General features: G+C 45.1%; 1 long non-coding RNA gene across 1 annotated transcript; it reads right to left on the reverse strand.

Annotated features, from left to right (window-relative positions):
- Window positions 1-17,280: 17,280 nt before the first annotated feature.
- On the reverse strand, window positions 17,281-20,655 carry LOC134481954 (uncharacterized). Its single transcript, XR_010057899.1, has 2 exons — window positions 19,074-20,655; window positions 17,281-18,826 (listed from the first exon to the last, which is right to left on the reverse strand). It is a non-coding gene; the product is annotated as an uncharacterized LOC134481954 (long non-coding RNA).
- Between the last annotated feature and the right edge of the window lie 621 nt (window positions 20,656-21,276).

Consider the following 21,276-nt stretch of genomic DNA (forward strand, 5'->3'; position numbering starts at 1 on the left):
TATAATAGCCAGAAGCTGGAAAGAACCCAGATGCCCTTCAACAGAGGAATGGATACAGAAAATGTGGTACATCTACACAATGGAATATTACTCAGCTATCAAAAACAATGACTTTATGAAATTCGTAGGCAAATGGTCGGAACTGGAAAATATCATCCTGAGTGAGGTAACCCCATCACAGAAAAACACACATGGTATGCACTCATTGATAAGTGGCTATTAGCCCAAATGCTTGAATTACCCTAGATGCCTAGAACAAATGAAACTCAAGACGGATGATCAAAATGTGAATGCTTCACTCCTCCTTTAAAAGGGGAGCAAGAATACCCTTTTGAAGGAATAGAGAGGCAAAGATTAAAACAGAGACTGAAGGAACACCCATTCAGAGCCTGCCCCACATGTGGCCCATACATATACAGCCATCCAATTAGACAAGATGGATGAAGCAAAGAAGTGCAGGCCGACAGAAGCCGGATGTAGATCGCTCCTGAGAGACACAGCCAGAATACAGCAAACACAGAGGCGAATGCCAGCAGCAAACTACTGAACTGAGAATAGGACCCCCGTTGAAGGAATCAGAGAAAGAACTGGAAGAGCTTGAAGGGGCTCGAGACCCCATATGTACAACAATGCCAAGCAACCAGAGCTTCCAGGGACTAAGCCACTACCTAAAGACTATACATGGACTGACCCTGGACTCTGACCTCATAGGTAGCAATGAATATCCTAGTAAGAGCACCAGTGGAAGGGGAAGCCCTGGGTCCTGCTAAGACTGAACCCCCAGTGAACTAGATTGTTGGGGGGAGGGTGGCAATGGGGGGAGGGCTGGGAGGGGAACACCCATAAAGAAGGGGAGGGGGGAGGGGGATGTTTGCCCGGAAACCGGGAAAGGGAATAACACTCGAAATGTATATAAGAAATACTCAAGTTAATAATAAAAAAAAAAAACAATGAACAAAGAATGAGTAAATAACCTATTGTACAGCTACCCATAAATTAACAGTTAAAATGGGTAGATTTACTGACCCAGAAACCTGAGAATGGTGAGCTATAAAACAGTAGTCTAGGGGTTAGGGATTTAGCTCAGTGGTAGAGCGCTTGCCTAGCAAGCGCAAGGCTCTGGGTTCGGTCCTCAGCTCCGAAAAAAAAAAAAAAAAGACAAAATAACTGTAGTCTATGATTTTATTTTTACAATAAAATGAATGCACAGTATGTATGTAAATTTATATACATGCATACATATTCAAGAGTCTTTCTACATCTTTCTTTTTGTAGATCTAGATAGCTGTAAAATTCTGAAAGAATCGTTCCCAAAAGTACCCACATTCTTATTCTGAATCATGGGAATAAGTAAAGGTTGACTTTAGGTTCTATATTATTTGAAATTTATATGACAAACATACACTCATATGGTATTTGTATAATTAAGATTTTAAAATACGATTTAAGCCTGTCTGTTTTAAAGGTCCTTTTTTTCTCAAAGAAGACTTCTTGTATGACCACTCCAACATAAAGACTAAGCATAATTGAATAAAATAATTATTACCAGCAGATGTCCTCAAAATCACATGTACATTGTAAACAGACCCAAGGCCTGTGACTGTGAACTTGGATTCATCGTCCAGTACAGGAATAACACTATTGCTCTTCTTGTAGTGTATACAAAGTGAGATAACATAGGTGGACCCTCTGGTGGCGACTCCCGTGACTGTCATCTGTCACAGTTGGTGGCAGGCATATCATGCAAAGTGAGACTTTCCTGTATTGCAACATTTTCCCGCTTTAGCCCTTGATTTTCCTACAGAGTAGACTCAACGGTCCTCAGCGTTTAAAGGACCTTGTTTGTTTTCATTCTAGCCTTGTGATTTCTAAGTTGCAAAACTGTCTTCTCAGAACTCTTGACCAATCCCCATGGAGGCCAGGGGAAGGAACTCAAATTCTCCATTGTGGAAGGGCCTGAAAAAGCCCACATCTTTTTTTTCCCCTCCCTTCTAGAGCTGTTCACAAGTTCTTTTTTGTTCCTGTTCTTTGGAGAGGCCATGGTCATGAATTTCAGCTCACGGGGAATCCTTGTAAGTTTGTACTGTTCACAATTTGATTCTATGGAGAGTCTTAGTGTTGGTGTCCCTATCTGTGGGGTTCTGGGAACTGAACTTTAGCACACTTTTCAGGGTGCTTAGGAATATTTCTTAGGGGACCTATAGATTCTTTGGAACATACAAGTTTATCAAATAGCATGAAAACCCCATTAGATTAATGTCAATCATGTAAGTCAAACTTTCTGGGAGTTTTCTGAGTTGATAACTTAGTAACTCGAAGGTGAACTCGACAGAAAGGTGAACTCTGACATTCATTATAATTTTTAAGAAGGATAACTATGCAACTAAAATGTCCTAGTTAGGGTTACTTTTGCTGTGATGAAAAACACCAGGACCAAAAGGAACTTGGAAAGGAAAGGGTTTATTTGGCTTACACTAGCTTGTGTGACGTTGACAAAAAAATCAGCCAGCACAGCTGACTTCTTGTCAAGTTGGCACACAAACACATCCCTGTTAAGCTACAACCTTTCCTTTGTTGTTCATCCCAAAGATCCCACATTCACATAAACATCACGATACAAAACATTTTACAAACTTAAAACGTCTTTGCAAATCCAAACACTTTAAAATTCAATCTTAAAAAAAATAAAAGTCTCTTTTAAAAATCCAAAAAAAACTCTTCAAAAGTTCGAAGTTGTCCAACTGTGGACTCCTATAAAAAAAAAAATAAATAAATTAACTTCTTCCTTACTTCAGGAGAGAAGGGCCAGGGCATAGTCACAATCTGAAAAAGCAACCCCACATGCTAATGTTGTAAATAACTCAGAGTCAATATCTGGGATTTGCTCATGATCTGGGCTTCTCTGAAAGGCTTGGGTCATTTCTCCAGCTCCATCCTCTGCAGCTCACCTTGTCTTCTAGGCTCTGATTGGCTCCACAGTTGCTGCTGTTCTTGGAGGTCATCCCATGGAACCAATATTTCCAAACTCCAGGGGTCTCTCGGTGTAACTGGGCTGCACTTTCACCCATAGCTTCTAATAGCTTCTATAACGGGCCCTCTCCATTAGAACAGCCCAGGGAGCACAGATCAATAGGAGATCAGATCGCATCAAAACAACCTGTGGTCAAGCTAACACTCTCTGTGCCTGATGACCTTCGTTCAGTCCTCGAACCCACATGGTAGGACAGTGTGGATTCCCTAAAGTTGTCCTCTGATCTCCAAATGCATCAGGCGTCTTAGTGTTCTCCTCCAAGAACAGTTTTTGACACTTTTTCCATCGTCATCGCCCGACGCCGCAGAACTTGTAGCTCTGGAATGACAACATCCTCATCTGTAGCTAAACCAGGCTTCAAAACCCTGAAGGCCAAGGGTCTGCAAAGACTCCTTTGCCCACAAGGAAGGTCTCCCACCTGGAAGAGGGAAGACATTCTCCTCAATCCTCTTAACTTCCTAAGGCTTATCAGATGGCGAAGGCAGGAAAGGCCTGAATCATAGACAGTATCAGTATCAGTGTAACAGTAATCTCCCTGGATCTGTGAGGTTTGCATCCAAGCAACCACTGACAGAAAATGGGAAGGCAATTGAATTACTTGGTACTATAAAGACAATTTTCCTTTTCCTTAACCCCTAAACAACATGGCGTAGCAACAATTTACATAAATGTATATTATATTGAGTCCCATGAGTATGCAGAGGTAGTTTAATGCCTGTTGGTGGATGTAGGCTGTAAGTGAAGATATCTTATGGTATGGAAGAAAGGTAAGTTTCACCTTGGATACCAAAACTCAAGACCCCAAAATAATAAGGTATAGTGTTTGCATATAGCATAACCGTAGCTCCCTACGTCCCTATTATAATGCAAATGCCACATCGACAGTGGCATTATTTAGACAATGATGATGAAAGGAGACAGTAAATGTTCAGCACAGACACAGCTTTGCTTTTCCAATTATTTGGATCCAAGGTTGGTTGGTTCAACGTCAGACCATCTATACTTTGCCATTTCACATAAGGAACTGAAGGATTAAAAATTAATAATAAGCCGCCTAGCTACCCAAAAAGAAGAGGTAGGGTCTGTGAGAACATGAACTTTTCACCCCTCCCTTGCTGTACAATGGTTCCCGGAACATTCTTGCATGAAAAGTTTCCTGGAACAGCCACAATGACCCATAGCCTCCGGCCACAATGGTCCAATGGCCCTGAAAATGTCACTACCCCTAATCACAATGTCACAAAGTCCTGGGTGTGTTGCCTAGTGTTACACATGACTAGCATATGACCTAAATGTATGGGCAGTTTATGGTTTTGGAATTCCCCTCCTCCCTCCCTCTTGATCCCCCTGGTTTGTGGTTTTTTCCTTTATAAGCTCTGTGAAAATTCAGGTCGGGGTCGAACTCCTCTACTCCCTGTGTGGTGTATGAGTCTCGACCCCAGCATGCTGGCCTGAGCTCTCGTTTCATCTCGCTCACAATAAATCTTCCTCGTGTGATTACAGCAGGTCGGTGTCTGTGTCCTACTGGGTGCGCGTCTTTCCCGAGACTTGAGTGGGGGGCTCCCTTCGGGGGTCTTTCATTTGGGGGCTCGTCCGGGATCTGCGCGACCACCCAGGGGTCCTAGACCCACTTGGAGGTAAGATTCTCTGTTTTATCTCAGCGCTGTGTCTGGGTCTGTGTCTATGTTCTGTCTGGGAATCTGGTGCGATCGCTGTTTCGGTTTTGCGGACGCTCAGTGAGACCGCGCTCCAGGAAGGAGAGCGGGGTGGATAGGGATAGACGTGTCCAGGTACCCACCGTCCGTTCGCCCTGGGAGACGTCCCAGGAGGACACAAGGGGGGACCAGGGACGCCTGGTGAACCCCATCTGATAGGTCCAGAGGAGACTTTACTCCTTGACGACCGGTTTGTTAGGCAAGGTCTGCGACCTGCCGATCAGTTTCAGTGCCTCTGGTCGACACGAAGTCGACGTCGGTTTTGTTTTCTTTTTTCTCTTTTGTTTGTGCTCGTGTGTGTGAGTGTGTGTGAATTAAGTCCTGTAGTCTGTGTTTTTCGGTACCGGTTTAAGGTCTTAGTGCACTGTCTGGGCAGATGAAGGATTCCTGCCCTGTGCACGAGAGTCTTAGTGCACTGTCTGGGCAGAAGAAGGTTTCCTGCCCTGTGCACGGGTGGAAGAAGGTTCCCCACCCCGAAATGGCGCCTGTGAGTAGATGAAGGATTCCTACTCCGAATAGTCTTTTTCTTTTTTTTTCCTTTTTAGAAAGCGCACCGGGGGACGCCCTAATCGCGCAGGCTCTGGGACTCGTGAGAGACGTTCCACGAGTCAGCCTTTGTTGGGTCCTGGCTCTGGGACGCGTGAGAGACGTTCCAGGAGCCGAATTTTGTTGGGAGGACCCGGCAACGGACAGTCAAAAAGATCTGACTGTGACTTGACTTTGGAGGTTGCGTTCGGCTGCCTATTTAAGTATAGGCACGGACAAGTGTGCTTAGATGTGTTAGTGTCTGTTGTCTGTATTCTGTTTCTGTGTTTGGTATCCCGGAAGCAGCTAAGGTTAAGCTGCAGTTTGGGCCAGGTACTGAAGGTACCAGGCATCTGTGGAAATTGGTTATAGGATGCTTTGTCTTGGTCTTGTTTGTCTGGATTGTTTTCTGTGGTATTGTCCAGTGTTTTTTTGACTTTTGTTTCGTGTTTGAATTTGGACTGACGACCGTGTTTAAAATCTTGGACTGACGACTGTGTTTGAAATCATGAAACTGTTTGCTTTGTTCGTCGAAGAGTTTTACTTGGTCCCCTTAATGCTTAGTAAGAAACTTAATCTTATGGACCCCGCTCTAGTGGCGGTGTGTTGGTTGATAGCCAAAGTTAATTTTTAAAATAGTGTTTTATCTGTGCTTGTGCTCGCAGCACACAGTAGAGGGGAGCGAAATTAGCTGCGGAGCTGCTGCAGCGAGCATGGGGACTTCTCAAGTCTCACCCAATTTTTCTGGCTCTTCAGGAGCTGTTTAAAAGGAAAAGGCTTAAGGTAAAAAGAAACACTATAGAGAGATTTCTTAGTGAATTACTACACCTTGGTTCGCGATCTCTGGGAATCTCATGGTGGACAGCTGAGATAAGCTGGAAAAGGATTTAAATTTTGCTTGGGAGCAAAGAATCTTAAAGGCGGAGTTTCAGCCGGTATGACACTTAGTGCATAACTGCCTAAAAGATCAAAAATGCTGTTAACAGGCTAAAAAAAAAAAAAAAAAAAAAAAAGGGACAGGCTGTGTTAGAAATGCTACAGGAAGAATAATCTAAAAAGGCTGAGAGCTAGGTGGGGCTATAAGGAAAACAAGAATAGGAAAGGAATTTCTGACATTTGCTCACAGAAGGAGAGCACTCATTTAGAGAAGTTCTTTAAGGAAGCCTGCCTTATCTGCTGTCTTTATTCCAAGGGAGGAGTCAGTCTCCAGCACTAAATTACTTGGAGGTAGCCAAGGTCAGGATTAATGTTTTCTTTTCCATGGGCCTTTAAACCCAGTGAGACAGTTTGGTAAAGGGCTACTACTGAGGTCCTGATAGCCCCAGGTGAACTGGTTACAATTCTTTTATCAGCCCCCTGGCATCTAGCAACCAGGTTCTAACCATCTCTCCATCCTTTTGTTATTAGTTGTTACTAGAAGCCTAGTGTCATTTGGAGGCTGGTTCTCTTGAGAGGCAAAGCCATGGAGCTGACACTGACAATGGCCTTTTTGTTCCAAGAAAGGCCTCCTGGTTTAGCTGTGTGACTAAATGCTGTTTGCCCTCTTCGGTAGACTCTATTCTCAAGATTCTCTTGTTTTCTCACCATCCCATTTGATATGCTTGTTAGTAACTGTTACAGGTCTTCTTTACCACTGAGGAAAGACGGAATCCTACTAGAGGCCAGAAAAAAAAAAAAAGGGTTCCAACACGCATAGAAGGCCCTCACTTCTGCCTGCTCTCTTCATACCCCTGAAGGTAGGGAGTGCTCCAGGTCTGTCCCCAGGCTCCAAGGGTGGGTCTCCTAGGGGCTGGAAAATGCCCCACCAATCTGGCTAAGATAAGGAAAAGATATGAAGAGAAAGTTACAGAAACTTGAAGGGTTAAGCTAAGTCGCTGAGAGAGTTATTGTAAGTTGATGCATGGTTCAGGGTCTGTGCAGAAAAGTGGACAGCACCTAATAGCTGTAGAAGAAGATGCAGAGAGACAGAAAAGAAAGAAAGAAAGAAAGAAAGAAAGAAAGAAAGAAAGAGGTAAAGAGTGCAGGAAGCTAGGGAAGAAAAGAGACTAAAAGAAGAGGAAATTAGAGAGCTAAAGAGAGATAAAAGACAAGAGAGGAACATATACTGGCCACAGTAGTTAGGGAACCTAGGAAGACAGTACCTGGCAACAGAAGAGAATTCCTGGCTAAAGATCAGTGTGCCTAATGCAAAGAAAAAAAAAAAGACACTGGGTCAGGGACTGCCCCAGAAAGAACAAGAGGGGACACTGGAGAGCCTCTTGGTCCTAGAGTGCTGGCTATGTACAGAGATAGAAGGGAAGTGTGGATGCAGGGACCCAATGCTCTGTGCTCCTATGCCCCCCTCCAGTGGGCCAATATCCAAAGACCTTGGGTACAGGGGCCTACTGGCAACGAACAATACTTATGGACTGCCCGAAGAACAGTGGACCTTGGCGTGGGCCGGGTAACCCACTAGTTCATAGTCATCCCTGACTGCCCCTATCCCTTGCTCATGAGAAAATTGCTCTCCAAAATGGCTTGCATGGGCTGAAATGGCTGGGTGAGGCCATGTGTATGCATATCTACAGACTGTGTATGTGGAGCTTAAGACCTGTCTCAGTGCACCAGTACCTGATGCTGGGAGACGAATGGCTTAGCGCTGTTCTACTTGGAACATATCACTCCTGCCAGCCGGGCACTAACAATTATCACCCAATCCAGGACTTAAACTGTGATAGAGTGGCTGATGTTCTGCCTTTGAATAGAGTGTCCCAAAAGATGGGACCACTGGTCAGCTGCCATGGACTAGATTCTCCACCTGTTGGGGGCAATCTGGTCACCTTGCTGCCCAATCCTGACCTGGAGCCACCACAGCACGAGTGTCAAGCACTGGCAGAAGCCCATGGGTGGAGGAAAGACCTCTGCGACTGGCTGATTGACCCCTGCTGAAAGCCGAGGCTACCTTGTCCACAGACGGGAACAGTTCTCTTCATGAATGAAGGTCAGAGACAAGTGGGTGCTGCCATGGTGGACAACACAATGTCATCTGGGATGGCTGAACCTCTACCCCCCAGTACATCAGTGCCGCAGATGCCTTTGCCATCTCTTGGATGCCCTGGTGAAGCCAACAACTGTGAGTACTATTCATTGCTCAGGATATCAGGAGGGAAGAGATTCAGTGGCATGGGGCAATAACGAAGCAGATCAAGCGGCTCGAAAAATGGTTATGCAGGAGCCCATCCTGGTTGCAGGCCTGCAAGAGACAGCCACTGGGAACTGGGATCGGACTAAGGGATGGCCTCACTTAGAAAAGGCCCAAATTGCTTAAAAGATAAAGGACAATGGCACATTGAGGGGAAAGCTATACTTCCCAGAGAACAAAGAAAAGACTCACTTTGCCAAATACAGAAATGGACTCATTTAGGAGATAAAAAGTTTGTCCAAGTAGTTAAGTGTATGTAATAGACTTTAAGATTTTAGCCAGAGAGACAGTAGAAAGTATAAGGTATGTCAATAAGTGAATGCTTAGCAAGCAAACAGGGCAAAGAGACCTAGAGAGTTTGGTGAAAAGTCGAAGTGAACTTCACTGAGATAAAACCAGAAAAATATAATCACAAGTATCTCCTAGTGCTTGTAGATACTTTTTCAGGAATAGATAGAAGCTTTCCTCACCAAACAAGAGACGGCCTCTGCAATCATCAAGAAGATACTGGAAGAAATCTTCCTCCGATTTGGAATGCCCAAGGTAATCTGGTCAGACAACGGCCCTACTTTCGTTGCCAAGGTAAGCCAGGGTGTGGCCAAGTATTTAGAGGTCAATTGGAAATTACATTGTATTTACAGACCTCAAAGTTCAGGACAGGTAGGGTAAATAAATAGAACTCTAAAAGAGACCCTGACCAAATTAACCATGGAGACTGGCACAGACTGGGTGACACTCCTTCCCTCTTGCTCTCTTCAGAGCAAGAAATACCCCTTCCAGATTCAGCCTTACCCCCTTTGAGATCTTATATGGGGCCTCAGCCCCCCTGACTGTATTAGATGATGTTACTGAACCAACATGTCATAGTGCCATAGTAATAATGATTTGTGTGCCAGGCTAAAAGACCTACAGGTGATACAGAAAGAAATCTGCTCACAGCTGACAGCAGCCTATGCCCCGGAGACCCCTGAGACATCCCATCAGTTCCAGGTTGCAGCTACACTGAGTCCAGACACTCGAGCCTCGCTGGAAAGGACCGTACCTGGTGCTGCTGACCACCCTGACAGCTGTCAATTCTCAGCCCTCACCAGCCGTGTACTAGCTGTTGGGGCTGAGAGCTGGGACCTAGAGGGAAATTCAGTCATGTTTGTCCTGGGTTCTATCAAGATAGGTGTGGGATAGGCTTGATTTCCATTACAAATGATGTAACATTGCATATGTTAGTACTCTTAACACTTCTTGGGACTGTGCCTCAGGGATCACAGTCCGTATAAGCTTAGAAGTTCTAAAAGCTAGTCATGACCTTGGTGGATAGGCTTGGATAGTGTCCAGGTTAGAATCCTCATGTTAAGACTACAATACCAAGCTGTTATGCTAGATGAAGCTGAGTTCTCCATGAAGTTCTAGGATTAGAACTATTAACAAAAAGAAGAAGTGGGGAATGAAGGATTAAAAATTAATAATAAGCCGCCTAGCTACCCAAAAAGAAGAGGTAGGGTCTGTGAGAACATGAACTTTTCACCCCTCCCTTGCTGTACAATGGTTCCCGGAACATTCTTGCATGAAAAGTTTCCTGGAACAGCCACAATGACCCATAGCCTCCGGCCACAATGGTCCAATGGCCCTGAAAATGTCACTACCCCTAATCACAATGTCACAAAGTCCTGGGTGTGTTGCCTAGTGTTACACATGACTAGCATATGACCTAAATGTATGGGCAGTTTATGGTTTTGGAATTCCCCTCCTCCCTCCCTCTTGATCCCCCTGGTTTGTGGTTTTTTCCTTTATAAGCTCTGTGAAAATTCAGGTCGGGGTCGAACTCCTCTACTCCCTGTGTGGTGTATGAGTCTCGACCCCAGCATGCTGGCCTGAGCTCTCGTTTCATCTCGCTCACAATAAATCTTCCTCGTGTGATTACAGCAGGTCGGTGTCTGTGTCCTACTGGGTGCGCGTCTTTCCCGAGACTTGAGTGGGGGGCTCCCTTCGGGGGTCTTTCAGAACTTGAGCCTTCAAAGATTTGGGTACCCTTGAGAAGGTCTAGAACACACTTCCGTTGGATACAGAGGGGTGACCGACTGTCCTTGAAACAGGAAGTGCTAGTTAGGCTCATGGGAATCGGGTGGAAAATAAAAAAGACCGAAAGTGAGAATTTTTGAAGAGCCTCAAAATTTGTATACTTAACTGAGAGATGGGGTTGGATAACGTGCAGGAGGTCATGTGTGAAGGTCAGACGACAACTTTCAGGGCTTGGTTTCGTCTACTGCTTTTACATGGGCTCTGGCGATCAAAATCACATGGTCAGGATTCGTAGCACGTGACTCGCTCCCGAATTGTCCGTCCCGCAGATTCTTCAAAGTTGCTTTTATAAGCATTCATTTATCCGCTTAGCGTGTGCATGAGTGCGCATGCGTGCGTGCGTGCGTGTTTGTATATGTGTGCGTGTGCGCGCATGCGTGCTGCGCGTGTGTGCACATGTAATACAGCACACATGTGGAGATCAGAGGACAACTTTAAGGAATATGTTCTCTCCTTCTACTGTGTGGGGTCTGAGGTTCAATCAAACAAAAGCTTGGAAGCAAGTGTCTGTCTTTGCCCACTCAGCCATCTCTCTAGTCCCTCAAGAGAGTCTTGATATGAATTCTGTGAAGGACAAACTTTTTTAATTAATTAATTATACTTTATTTTTCAATATCAGCCCCCTTTCTCCCATGTAAGTCCTCCCTCCGTTCCATTTTCTACTTCTTTTCTGAGAAGAGGAAGCTCCCCTCTGCTGTCACCCCCCAAACACAAACTATCCCTAGAAGACAAACTCTTGCTGTGTACTTTTGACTTCCTAAAATCATTCATAAGATAGTATTACCAGCAAACCATTAACATGGCTGTTACATGAGTACAAACCTTGGCAAATAATAATCACAGTTCCATTAGAAAACCAGACAAAAGCTAGGACCAGAAAATTTGCAAAAGAGGAAATAAAAAATAAAAAAAATTATTGAAAGAGTGGATCAAAAAAGTTCACCTGGCACTTCGGCTGATCTAATAAATGAAACAAAACCACTTGTTCGTAATCACAGAGAGCCTGGACTGCTACCATCAAATCACTCGCAGAGAACATGGAATGCCACAGTCGAGAGATGGCAGTTTACTCTTGTGGACTATGAAGACACAGAAAGGTGCTTAGCAGAGCAGTGACATTAACTCAGCAAGTGCCCATTTTCTTTTTCCATTGTGTGTATGTGAGTGTGTTTGCACATGAACGGGTGTGCATGAAGGTGGATGCCAGAGCTTGATGGCTGCAATCCTTGTCTATTGCTTTTCCGGCTGATTCAGTAAGGTACAGTCTCTCAGTCAAACCCAAGACTCCAGGATCTACTTACCAGCCTGCTGTGGGAACCCATCGTTTCTACTGCCAGAGGCTGAAGGTGAAGGCAGGGCAGCCACTATGCCCACCTGGAGTTTTACATGGGTTCTGGGGAACTGAATTTTGCCATGAAGCCTTCTCCCTGTCCTTTCATTTTAAAGGAAAATTAGTCTGCAGGGGATATGAAATAGATGAAATCAGATGAGTTTGTTGAGCAGAGTCATGATGGTGAAGAAAACCTTCCAGAAATGCCCAGTGTAGATGGGCTGTTAATAACCTCTGCCACCCACTGTCCTGCCTGTTACTAGAGGTTGCTGCCTACTGAGATATTACTGTCCCATGGGACTGTATATTCGATGGCATCAGAGGAGAGCACCAGTCACTCATGTTTACACTGAAGAGAAATGTCTTCTTAAAGAGACTTGGTCTGGAGAGGTGGCCTAGTGGCCAACAGCACTGCTGCTCTTGCAGAGAACCCGAGTTCAGGTCCTCTCATAGATCCAGTCAGGTTTGGTCAGATGACCCACAACCACCTGTAATTCCAGCTCCCGGAAATCCTATGACCTCTTCTGGCCTCCATGGACACTCACACAGAAAGACACACACATACACATAAATATGAATAAAATTTAAAAGGAAATGCACCTTTCTACAAATACTAATAGGCATCAAGAATTATAGCAAACAGGCTTAGAGAGATGGCTCAGAGGTTAAGAGCACTGGCTGTCCTTTCAGAGGTCCTGAGTTCAATTCCCAGCAACCACATGGTGGCTCACGACCATCTATAGGGGGATCTGATGCCCTCTGCCCTCTTCTGGCATGCAGATGTATATGCAGCAGAACATTTATACTTTAAATAATAATAATAATAATAATAATAATAATAATAATAATAATGCATTATAGCAAATATCCCTTTTTAAAAAATGGTCTTCCCCCTTTTTATTGCCCAAGAAATGAAAGGAACAATTTTACCATCCTCCTTAGAATGGCCGTGCCAGTAGAAAAACTTTTCCCATTTCTTGCCTGGAAAAATCAGGCTTTCTTAAGTTTGGAGTTTGGCATTGCTCCGAGGACAAAAAGTTTTCTGATATAGCTATAAGGGTCCATGGTGTGCTGAGAAATGATAGCCTGGATTCTGTTGAGTCCATCTCTAGGGACATTCCAGAACCAGCACCGGGAGGGTGGGGTGGGGTGGGGGGGTGGGGGGGTGGAAACCGTTGCTGGGGAAGTCTGGAAACCGCTGCTGGGGAAGTCTGGAAACTGCTGCTGACCCATTCTCCTTGCCTCAGGCCTAGTGGCAGGCAGGGGCAGCTCGTGATGGCAGGACAGTTTCTGATTGGCTGCCTGAAGCCTGGGGCTTTTCCTAGTAACTGACTTGCCCAGTTCTTAAGCCTAGTGTCCTAAACTACCAATCTGAAGCCGGTCATGGAGTCAGCCTGGTCTTCTCATAGTCTCTTAAAAATACAGCATCTTTCTCAGAAGACGCCTCTCCCTAAGTGCACAATAATATTTCCTTCTTTCAGAGAAATAACTAGACAGTAATTCTGTCCGATTGCCAGGACTTAAGCAAAATGCCACTTTCCCGGCACATTTCTTTTGTTCCACTTCCAATGCTCAACCATGCTCCCCAGAGCTCGCTCAGGACACAGTGGCTCCAATAATGGTTCTCTGTTCCCCAACTAAGGCTCATTGTCAGTCTACGCTATCAACGATGCTCAAGTGATGGATTAATTAATTAAAACATGAAATATGTATTTATTGCAAAATATAAATACATTTGTTGTAAAATAAATATTAATTAAAATAGCGACTAAACACACTCTTGTTTCTATAGCATGAGAATATTCTTTAGAACCCTACCAGGGAGAGCACCAGGTATAGACAGCAAATTCTGGGTGGCCTCAGTTTCATCTTTCTTATTGTAGAGAGGTTCTTTGAGCCTTACTGACTACAGCTGCCCTTAGTAGTGACCTTCGTTTTCACAGATATGGAAGGAAGAACATTGGTATTGTTGAAGCGTTTGGCGATCAGAGAAAGCGTGTGTTTCAAAATGTGTAGCTAACAGCAGCACATAGCAATTGGAGTGGAGTAAGCAGGAGGCAGTAAATTAGGAAGCCCCCAGCCACAGCTTGGCCAACAGACATCAACATGGCTTCAGGAAATAGCACAGACGTTGGACATCTGTGTGGCCTTTGGTAGCAACATGGGCCGTGGACATCACCACAAAGCTTGGCCGCAGCAGAACCTCTGACCCAGACCTGGCTTATGGAGGCAGCCACACCCGATGGGAATTAACATGGCCTCAGGTAGAAGCAAAGATCACTCACTTTAGCCTGGGCCTCACCCCCGTTGTGTCTCCAGTTCTGCCTTTCTCGGCAGAAGATGCAGCGTCCAGTCCTCCACCTTCTTCATCTTTCCGTCCCGTACTTGTTCTTCATAGTGGTGCTTGCTAATCCCCATCCCCACTCCCACCCCCACCCCGGATGTGGGGGGATCCTGGCTGTGCCTGCCAAGGAAGTTTTCAGAATTTGCTTCTGAAAGAAATGAATTGTAATGATTGCTACCTGGAATATAATCCCAGCTAACTTGCATATGTTGGGCAAAACCTCTGGAGGAGGTGGGTGTATATGGCTCTGCTCAGGAGGTAGGATCCCAGAGACAGAACCCTTACTCAAGCAAAACTCCACAAGGCGGCGTGTGGGAGTCACCCTCACTTTGTTGCTATGTGTGCCTTGTGCCCTAACTTCTTGTTTCTCAAAAATATGTTTCTACCTGGTGAACTTGAAGCTTGTTTTGTTAGTCAATACAATGGGCAACCATTTCAATGACATACTCAATTACATAAGAGACGTGTGTCGGAGATTGGTTCTAATGCTTTGATTCAATTGGGAATCTGTGTGTCCAAACGCTAAAGGTCCTTGTCCCCAGTTGGTTTTTGATTGATCAATAAAGACGCTAGAGGCCAATGGCAGAGGGCCAAGAGAGACAGGGCAGGACGCCCAGAGTTGTGCGGGCTAGGATGCAGAGGAGAGACGAATGGATCACCACGAAGTGATGGAAAACCAATGGATGGATGTAGGGACTGCAGGAGAGAAAGCCAATCAGCCCTGTGAGAATTCAGTTTGGGTGGCCACTTCCCCGATTGAGCCTGGGATAGCAGGGGAAGGTTTAGGAATGCCCAGCCTTTGAGGTAGCCAAGGCATTTCAAAAATAAGCTAATGTGTGTGTGGTTGGGCGCGCAGTGCGTAAGTGCGTGCCAGCGTGCGTGCGTGCGTGCGTGCTTGCGTGTCTTTCCAAAGATTCCCTGGGTTTATGGCGGAAAGCGAGACTCGCCAGGAGCATAAGGCTGTGTAGCCCAAACTCAATGCTACAAACCTGCCTCCTGCTCTTTCTTTAGTTCTTTTAATGGCCCTGGCCATTGATTAAGAATTCATCTTAGGGTTCTGTGAGTTTGGGATCAGGATGGAGGTGGGATTTGGAAGTATGTATTTACTTCATCCTCATCTCTCCATCCTGGAACAGCTGTCAGGACGGTCAGCAGCCTGACCTGATCTGCCCTGGGTGATCCGCGAGTCTCACTTCGACATTTTGCTGTCCCAATCTTAGGGTCTCTCTAAGCCTGCTAGCCCTAACTCAGGCAGATTGAGAGCCTTCTCTGAGTACCACAGGGTCATAGAGAAAATTCTGTGAGGTAAACTTGGGTCTTCTAAGCCCTGGGAAGCATCATGTAGCTATTTCTAGCTATTTCTGCTTCTGCTACACCTGGCTCAGTTGGTGGGGGACAGGACATGGGACAGGGGCATGGGGACTGAAGCACCTGGCAGGTTCCTGAAGCTCTACTCTTAGACAGTGAGTAGGGAGTGCGCTGGCTGACAGGTTCAGAGCAGGGTCACATGGTACCAGGAACATCGGGATTAGGAGTATGGGAGGGAAGGGTGAGAGGAAGGGGAGGAACTGTTGTGTCTGCTCTGTGAACCCCCAAAGACCACCAAGGAGCTCACTCCGATGTAATCACACTGGAGTCTTTATTATAAGCTCGAGCTTGGCCCACACCACCCACTGTCTCTGACGCAGTAGAACAGGAGGGCAATGTCCTGCTCTCAGCGGGACAAGGTTTTATAGAAAATGGCAAGTGATCAAGGGGGTTTCTAGCCTGGCACACATCTCTAATTGGGAGGCTATTCCATAATTTTTGTTGCCCTTTGACATAATTGTCTGGTGCAGGGAGCCAAACCGTAAACTTAACTTCTGCTTTCTTTCCTGATTGGTGGTTGTTAGGAAGTGTCATGCCAGGGGCAGGCTTGTAACTTGAAAGCTAGAGAGAATGATAGAAATCTTTCTCTAGACGCTGGCTTGTTGGGGAGTCACATGGAAACTAGTGCTGGGTGCTGGCTTGTTAACTCGAGTTTCGTCTTAGGTCAGGTCTTCCAAGATGGAGTCTGAACCCAAGATCTGGTCTCTCAGAGCCCTGGAGTAACGTCTCAAAATAAGATCCCTTAGCACAAATCTTAGTGCATAATCTAGTCCCTGGGTTGGGCATAAGGTAATAAACAGCTAACAAACACTGGCTTTGTCATTCCAAAGATGTATAATCTCCCTTTCATTTCCGTTTGTTTCTTGTTTCTCCATCAATACTTTATCATTTTGATCTCTTTCCCCCTGGGGAACAAATTCTGATAAGGTCAATCATAATAAATTCCACTATCCTATAAGCTATCTTTTTAAAAAAGCGTAATTGATAAGTCTGCGTTTAAAGTAAAGGAACGGGTCACTGTGGATGGAAATTACGATAACTGGAGCGGAAAGAGTTTTACCTTTCTATTGGAGTAACTGTCATGTGGGTATACTTTCCTTTCCTTGAAACGCTGGAACAAATCAGTGAAGGGAAAGATAACTGCAAGAGGAAGCACCCCAGAGGTCAGATATCAGGTTGGGGTGTAAGGGGCTGTCAGCAAGGCCGCCAGGGCTAAGTGGTAGGACAGCGCTGAGAAGTACACCGCTGTGGCATACCTGAGTGTTCAGACAGAAGTAAGCGTGCACTGAGGGTTTCCTTGTGGCTAGGATTGAGACAGGGGAATGGAAAAGGATATCTCCTGTTTGTCTGTGCCTGAAAGGCATCATGGGATTAAGGGATGCTGTAGAGACGGCTCACCAGGGGAGGGCTTCTCTTGCCAGCATCAGGACTGGATTTGGAATTTCAGAACCCACAAGGAAAAACAACAACAACAACAACAACAACAAACAACAAACAACAAACCCAGCCCAGTGTAGGGGAGACAGAGACAGGTTTATCCTGGTGGCTCATTGGCTGACCAGGCAGGCTAGCTTACAGCAAACCTAAGACAGTCAAAAGACATACAGACATATGTACAAGCATGTGCACATGCACAAGTTGTGTGTGTGTGTAGGGGGGGTGGGGATGACCATGATGACACCAAAGCCAAAATAGTTTGACGTTCCTGAAGACATGGAGAAGAAAGTTTCTTTATTGTTCTTGCAAAATCCCTCTAATACAAATATACAGGTTCTTTTTCCCCTTTCAAAGATTTATTTACTGCTTATATTTGTGTGTGTGTGTGTGTGTGTGTGTGTGTGTGTGTGTGTGTGTGTGAAATTGCATGGGTTTATGTGCATGTGCCCAAGGAGGCCAGACTGTATTAGGTTTCTTGGAAAGGGACTTACAAGCAGTTGTGACCTGCCCGCCAGGAACCAAACCCCAGTCCTCTGTATAAACAGTTGTCTTGGCTCTCACTCTCCTGCTGGGGCCGAAACATAATACCTCATTCAGTGATTCCACACTAGAGAGTCTCATTACGTTTGTCTGTCAGGTTGGAGGACTTGGTATCCCTGGACTTGGACTGCAATTTTACAGATTCTTGACTGTTCTCGATCTCAGCTAGATGTTTAGATGTGAACACCAATCTTAGATTATCCAGTTGTAGAACCGGGGTTAGGACCAACTAGGGTGATGGCAGTCCGGAGACACCAATGAAAAATACTAAACCTACATTGAAATTTTCTGTACTTATCTTTATTCATTGATAGAAGATACCAGTGATACTGTTTTGATCATTAAGTGTAACTGGACAGAAACTTCTTTTGATCTTGGCTGAAACCTTCCTGTCACTACTGGTTACTGAGGAAGAGCATACCTCTGTGCCTCCAGATTTCTTGGTGGTGAACCCATGGAACACACCTTTAGGATCAGACACTTGCTAGCCGGAGCGATTGTTGGCTGATGGCTTACCATAGCTTGCTTGAGAGACTTCTGAGGTGAAAAGGAGGTCGAGATGGGCTAGTTCCAGACAAGAAGAAATGGATGCCTTGAAATGAAGGCGCACAAAGCTGGAACCTTGGGGTTTGGGAAGAGTGACAGAAACAGACAAACCAGCGAAAGAACGTAAAAAGTCTGGTGGGGTGGGCTATCCTGGGTAATGCCCCAGAATTAAGTTTTATTAGAAAGACTTGCCTCACAAACACACCTCTGTCTTGCAGAGAGATGCAGAGAGGAATGGACTGGCACACTGACTGCCAGCTGCCAGTGCCTACACTGGAAAACCAGACAAACATGAGCGGCTGTGTGGATATACAGGCTGTGTGATCTATGCTGACGACCAAACCCTTTTCAGTTCTGGTTCCTTTAGCTGTATAATGGAGATTCTCACAGAGGGTTATTATAATAATTTAAGATAATGCATCTGTAGGTCGGGGACATAGCCCAGTTTGTGAAGTGCTTGCTGTGTAAGCGTGTGGGCCTGAATTTGATTTACAGGAGGCCTATCCTAAATAGCAAGCCACAGATCACAGTGAAGCTCTTTCTTTTTTCGGGGGGGGGAGGGAGCTCGAGAGGCAGCTCAGTGATTAAGAGCACTTGCTGCTCTTCCAAGGATCCAGGGTTGATTCCCATCCCATTGCTCACAGCAGTCTGTAATTCCAGATCCAGGGGTATCTGAAACCTTCTTCTGGTCTCTATGGACACGTGTGGCATAACATGTATGTAAGCAAATCACCTGTCCATATAAAAGAAAAGAAAATTTTCTTAAAAGGTGAATGGCTTCCAAGGAATAACATTAGAAGTTGTCCTCTGGCTTCCCTAAGCTCGTGCATATCTGCACACACATGAACACACACACACACACACACACACACACACACACACACACACACACACACACACTGGGGGAGGTCAAATTCTAGTGATCTACATCGAGCGGCTGCTTCTCTGGTGATAAATAAGTAATAAAAACGGGTGCCTACCTTGATTCCGAAGGACAATTCAGGATGGTTTGTGATTGTCAACTTCTCCCACAGAGTCAGCTTTTAGATTGCATCGCTTTCGCCAAGCCGAGGTAAATGCTGATTGAAACTGTCACTCACTTTCCCAGCAGCAGGCCTCTCCTCCTCTCTGTTGTCAGGAGAGGAGATCAAGAGTCAGACAAGGGCCTGCAGCCTTGGCATCATTCCTCTGCTCACTGAAAGAAACAGGACACTCAGAGCTGGCTTGGAGGAACAAACAGGGTGAGCTCAGTTGGTTAAAAGATACAAAATGTCCTTCGTGGATCTGTGTCCTTCTGGACACAGGAGGCTTTATGCCGTAATGCTGTAAGCATACTGCAGCCCTGGGGTCAGAGTTAAGCACAGTTTGTCCGTGAACTGCTGCAGCGTACATGGGGTGGGGTTTCTCAAACAGTCTTCTGGGAGCTTCAAGGTCATCTTCCTGAGATCTGTAGAACTTCTCGGTGTTACTGCTGAGAGGGAATTCTCACTTTCTTAATACCTGGGTTCTCATTTCCAGAAAGTCCGAATCACTTCAGAATAGTTGTCTTCATATCATTAGTGACCAGAATGATGGTCAGTCCCATGTGCATCTTCCAATGTCTTCCAGTCATCCGAGTATGAATAGCTTGTTCAGTTAGGGTCTCGACTGATGGTCAAGTGACAAAGGATACTAAACCACCGCCACCTAGACATCATCACCATCAAGTAAGCTTTATTATAAATTGGCCAACATATGACACCAAGGGCAGGAGGATAGAATAACTAATTGTTCCTGGCAAAGGCTAGACCTGTGCATGATTTTGCAGAGATTTCCAGACCCCTAATCAAATCCCTTCTCGAAACGTTGCTGGAATATTGGCAGGGAAGACAGATTGCATAGACAAACGATCTTGAGTGTTGTTGAATTCCTAGAATTACCTAATCACCATCTTCTCTTATAGCACAGTGGGAGAGCATAGCCATTTCTAGCTGTTTGTATTGAAGAGCTGGTTAAGTTAGAAAACTAAAACTTGAGAGACTGACATGAGGTGGCCATGTTTAAGTCCATACAGTAAACAGATTTGAATATACGTCTACTGAACCACTGAGACGGTTTGAAGGGTAAATGTGCCTGCTGCCAAAGGTACCTGTTGGCCATTCGAGCTCTAGCACGGAGAACCCATGGAGTGAAAGGAAAATAAGGTGGATTAAATTCCTGAGTAAAGAGTGGTCTTCAAATTGAGTGATAGACACTAACACTTACAGAACTCACTGTAATCAGGGGACTGTTCTAAGTAAGTTGTCTGAATGTACGATTTTACAACCTCGTGAGGTAGGTGTTATTATTGTTCCCATTTTACAGATAAGGACATCAAGGTACGAGCGATAATATGTTCAAAGTTTAAAAGAAGTAAGAATTTGGATGTATTTCTTTAGTGTTCACAGTTTTAAAAGTCATACGATAACCTTCAGTGGTATTACATACACACACACACACACACATATGCATACATATGTACATATGCATATATATGGCCATACACACATATACAAACATACACAAAACAACAGGACAAACACCATGGAGTTACTGGCTTAGTCGGTTCAGGCTGCTGTAACAAGTAGGCCGAGTGGTTTTTAAACAGAAAGTTGCTTCTCACAGATCTGAAAACTGGGACATCCAGGACCATTTCCTGGTCCACAGTCATCATCTGTCTTTTTCTTGTATTCTCATTTGGTGGAAGTGTCGACCAGTTTCTCTCAAGCCTCTTTGAAAGGCACGAAGGCCGTTCCTTCATAAGGGCTCTGTCCTAACAACATAATCACACCCCCAAAGAACCACACCCAGGAGTATGCGAATGTTCACCAAAAGACTTCCATGCCTCAGGAACTCTCCTGAAGAAGAGGGAGGTGGTCAGCTCAGGAGGACACAGTAGGTTTGGCAGTTAGTGTCAGAAGGGGCGGGGACTCAGATTTATATGTTTCACATTATCGCCACACTCTGTTCTGTCTAGACACCATCTGGTTTAAAAGACAAAGTGAGATTCTCACCAAATTTCTTGTACACCATTACCGGACGAGCCACCCAAAGCACACCCTGAAGCAATGTATTTCAAAGGAAAAAAAATGACAATTATGTCGGATTGATGCCATCTTACTAACATTAAAACTGTACTGTGAGGAAGCCAGTGTGTATTTCTCT

This window comes from Rattus norvegicus, chromosome 15 (genome assembly GCF_036323735.1).
Source record: "Rattus norvegicus strain BN/NHsdMcwi chromosome 15, GRCr8, whole genome shotgun sequence".
Taxonomy (NCBI): domain Eukaryota; kingdom Metazoa; phylum Chordata; class Mammalia; order Rodentia; family Muridae; genus Rattus; species Rattus norvegicus.